Consider the following 4,639-nt stretch of genomic DNA (forward strand, 5'->3'; position numbering starts at 1 on the left):
ATCCATAAACAACTCAAGTGTCTAAAGACATTGTTGTATAGCAATTACCAATTACTAGTTACCAAAAGTCCTTTGTTGAATTTGTTCATCATAGATACTCCCTCATTAAGGAAGCATCAACATTCAGTCCAGTCTATCAATGGTGCTTTTTTCCTTGGACTGATGCACTTTTGCATCTTTTATTTTGAAATGGTAGGGGAATAACCTCAAGGATACCTCTTAGGTAATCAAACATATCCTTTGGTAAGGTCTTTGTAAAAATGTCTACAATTTGTTCCTTAGTGTTAATGTACTCTAGTCTGATTTCTTTCTTTGTAACTTTCTCAACACATGATACTTTATAGAGATGTTCTTAGTCTTAGAATGCAAAACAAGATTCTTAGACATGTTAATTGTACTTGTATTATCACAGTAAATAATAATAGATTTTTTGAATGTAATTCCAATATAATTCATCATCTACTTCATCCATATAACTTGATTATAGTTGTTTGTTGCTGTAACATATTCTCCCTCTATAATAATTTGTGAAGTGCAATCTTGTTTCTTGCTTAGCCAAGAAACCAATCTTCCACCAGGAAAGAATGCTCCTCCACTAGTGCTTTTTCTATCATCCATATCTCCAGCCCAATCAACATCAATATAAGTGCAAAGGGTAAAATCATTACTTCTATTGTACCAAATTCCATAATTAGATGTCCCTTTTAGATATCTGGATATCCTTTTTACTGTTGTGTAGTGATATTCTTTAGGATCATCCTAAAATGTTTCCACAATTCCAACTACATTTTCTATATTAGGTCTACTATGAGTTAGATATTGCAATCCTCCAATCATAGATATGTACTTCTTTTGTTCAAAAATAGGTGTCTCATCCTTGCTTGATCACTTGTGATCAGTTACCATAGGAGTTCCAATACATTTGCAATTTTTTATTCCAAATCTTTCAAATACTTGGTCTGAGAAATAAAGATTCCTTCTTTGTTTTGAAAAATTTGTAATCCTAAGAAAAATTTTATTCCTCCTATCGTGCTCATCTCGAATTCATTCTTCATATTTTCTGAAAATTTGTTACTAGCTTCATCATTTCCTCCAAAAAAGATATCAATGATTATCAACAAACCATTTTCTATCTCTTTCAAGTACAAGTTGCTATCTTCTATTCCTTTAGAAAATCCAAGCTTTGCTAAGTATTTATCTAACCTTGCATACCAGGTTCTAGGCCCTTGCTTTAATCCATACAAGGCTTTCTTTAATCTGCAAACCATATCCTTCTCTTTTGACAAAAAAAAACCTTCTGGCTGCTCAATATAAACTTCTTCTTCAAGTTTTCCATTTAAGAATGTTGACTCAACATCCATTTGATATACCTTGAAGTTTTTATTTGTTGCATATGCTAAGAACATTTTGACCACTTTCATTCTTGCTACAGGTGCATATGTTTCCTCATAGTAAATTCCTTCTTGTTGAGAGTAGCCTTTGCATACCAGTCTTGATTTGTTTATTATTACTTCTCCTTGTTCACTCATTTTGTTTATGAATACCCATTTTGTGCCAATCACATTTTTGTCCTTAGGTCCAGGGACTAGTTCCCATGTGTCATTCTTTATTATCTATTGAAGTTCTTCCATTGCTTTCATCCAATGATCATCCTTCATTGCTTCATCTATGCTTTTTGGTTCTACTTGAGATATTAGGCATATCTTCATTGATTTTTATTCTTGTCATTACTCTTTTTTCTTTACTTCCTATTATCTGATCAAAAAGATGATTTCTTATCATATTCTTATTTGGGGTAGGAGTTGCCGCTTCAACTCTTATTTTAGGTACTGCACTCTATTATTCTCTTCTTAAGTTTGTATATTATTCTGGAAGTCATTATTAGTCATGAGAAATAATTCATTACATCTATTGGTCATCCCACAATAATCATCTCCATCAGAGTTATAATCCATCACTTTCTCTTTTGTGCCAAACTTTTTATCTATTCTCATATTTGTGCACTCTACAATAGTTTTTGTTCCATAGTTAAAACATTTGTAAGCTTTAATTTTTAATGAATAGCCAAGAAACATACCTTCACCACTCCTTGGATAAAACTTATCGATATCATCTCTTTTGATGTAGCTTTTGCTTCCAAATATTCTAAAATATTTGACTAATGGTGAGTATTTGAACCATAACTCATAAGGTGTTTTCTCCATACCTTTTCAGATTTGTACTCTATTTAGAGTGTATACTACTATATTGACTGCTTCTCTCTATAAAGTCTTTGGTACATCATTTTCAAATAACATAGGTCTTTCTTTTTCAACAACTGATCTATTTCTTCTTTCAACAATCCCATTCTACTTAGGTTTATGGGGTGAAGATAACTATCTCCTGACTCCATGCTCTTCACAGTAGATATTGAATTCTCTAGAAGTGAATTCCCCTCCTCTATAAGATCTTAAGCTCTTGATTTTAACTCTAGATTCATTCTCTACTTCTTTCTTGAATATCCTAAATTTCTTAAATGCCTTTGATTTTTATTTAATAAAAGATACCCACATCATTCTAGTAAAATCATCAACAAAAATCATAAAATACCTCTCTCCATAGAATCCTCTTGTTCTTGTGGGACCACTCAAATTTGTATGAACTAGTTCTAGTTTTTGTGTAGCACCAAACTACTTGCTAGGAAATGAAAATTTCTTCTACTTAGCCAAGATACATTCCTTACAAATAATGCCAGTTGGCTTAGTGATCTTAGGTAAATCTCTCACATCAAGTGTATTACTAGCTTTCACAATGTTATCAAAGTTTATGTGACAAAATATTCTATGCCATAACAACTATTGTCAACTTTAGCTACTAAACATGTAATTTTAGTGGTGTTTAACTAAAATACATTACCTCTGGTTGTTGTGCCAATACCAAGCAATTTTCCTTCCTTGTTCTTGATGATGCGTGTGTTATTACCAAACTGTAATTGGTAACCTTTGTCCATAAGCTATCCAACACTTAAAAAGTTATGTTTTAGTCCATCAACAAAATAAACATCATCAGTAATTGTTTTACCATCAAGTGTCATAGATCCAATTCCTATAATGTGACAAGTTGCATTGTTCCCTACTCTAACAATTCCTCCATCATGGCTTCTAAATTTGACAAATTTTCTTATATCACCAGTCATGTGATGTGAACATCCACTATTAATGATCCAATCTTTCCTTTCAACTTGTAAAATTAGTGTGCTTTTTTCTTTGATTTCTCTATCAAGATCATCGTCCTTATAGCTATGAATCCTAATTCATCTTAACGTTTGTTTTGATCAGATGATTCTTCGTCTTCTTCATTGCATATAAATAATTTCTAGGTCTTCTAGATTTGAATCTTCCCTTATACTTTCTTTCTCTTTTAGGACACTTAGATGCATAATGACCATATTCATTACATGTCCAACATTTGAAGATATCCTTACCATCTTTTTCTCTTTCCACAAGAAAAGCCACTCCTTCCCAGATCTTTTCCTCAATAGACTTGCTACTACTAGCAATGTATCCTTGAGCTTTTGTGTTCCTTTCTACACTAGGTTTAATATTAAATGCACTAAATGCTCTCTCAACTTTTGCTAATTCTCTAGATTGTTTCAGATCAAATTCTTCAACTTCCAATCTACCAAGCAATGTTTCTTTGGTGAAATTAGTAGTACAGGGTTTCATCACCTAAATCATCTGTGTTATTTTCTTGAAAGGTGGTGTTGGTCCTTTTAAGATCTTCCATATCAGATTTCTTTCCACCAAGAGATGTGATTCCTACAACAATCTCAAATATTCTTCCAATATAGCTTCTTATAGATTCATCTTCCATCATTATAACATCTTGGAATGCAAAATACAAATTTTGTAATCTAACTCTTTTTGCATGTGTATCACCCTCATAATTAGCTTCTAAGGTTTTCCAAATTTCATTAGATGTTTTGAGTTGTTTTACCTGGCTATACTCACTTTCAGGTAGAGCTAACAATATTGCTGCTCTTTCCCTTAAGTTGCACATAACTACTTCTCTTTGTTCCTTGGTACAACTTTCAAAATTGTCTTCTTCTGTAATATTTTTAGATGCCTTTGTTAGAAGCCAATATCCTGGACCCATGCACAAAAGATGAGTCTTAATTTTATCCTTCTAGCTATTGTAATTTGTGCCATCAAATCTCAGACTTTCCTTTCGGAACATGTTCGCCATGGATCTCCCAAAGTTGTTAAACTTTTTCTTCAAGGACCTGATGCTCTGATACTAATTTTTAGAAATAATAGTCACCAATATTACTTAGAGGGGGTAGGGTGAATCAATTATATGAAAATTAAAAAATTAATCCTCTTAAACAATATTGATCAATCAAACAATGTGAACAAAAACCATAAAGAGATGTTCATACACAATTACACTAAATATGTTGACTAGGAAAACCCTTGATTAGAGGGAAAACCATGGTGGGAATGATACCCACAAAATGATGTACTAATATGAATATTCCTTGTTAGAGGAAGGACCTTGTTAGGAGTCTATTACAACATTTAGTATGAAGAGTCCTTGTTAGGAGACCTTGAATCCTTGCTAGGAGATTCCAACCTTGTTAGGAGTTGTGCTAACCTTGTTA

The sequence above is a fragment of the Cupressus sempervirens genome, chromosome 3, assembly GCF_028749045.1.
Source record: "Cupressus sempervirens isolate cs-2001-9-10 chromosome 3, ASM2874904v1, whole genome shotgun sequence".
In the NCBI taxonomy this organism is placed as follows: domain Eukaryota; kingdom Viridiplantae; phylum Streptophyta; class Pinopsida; order Cupressales; family Cupressaceae; genus Cupressus; species Cupressus sempervirens.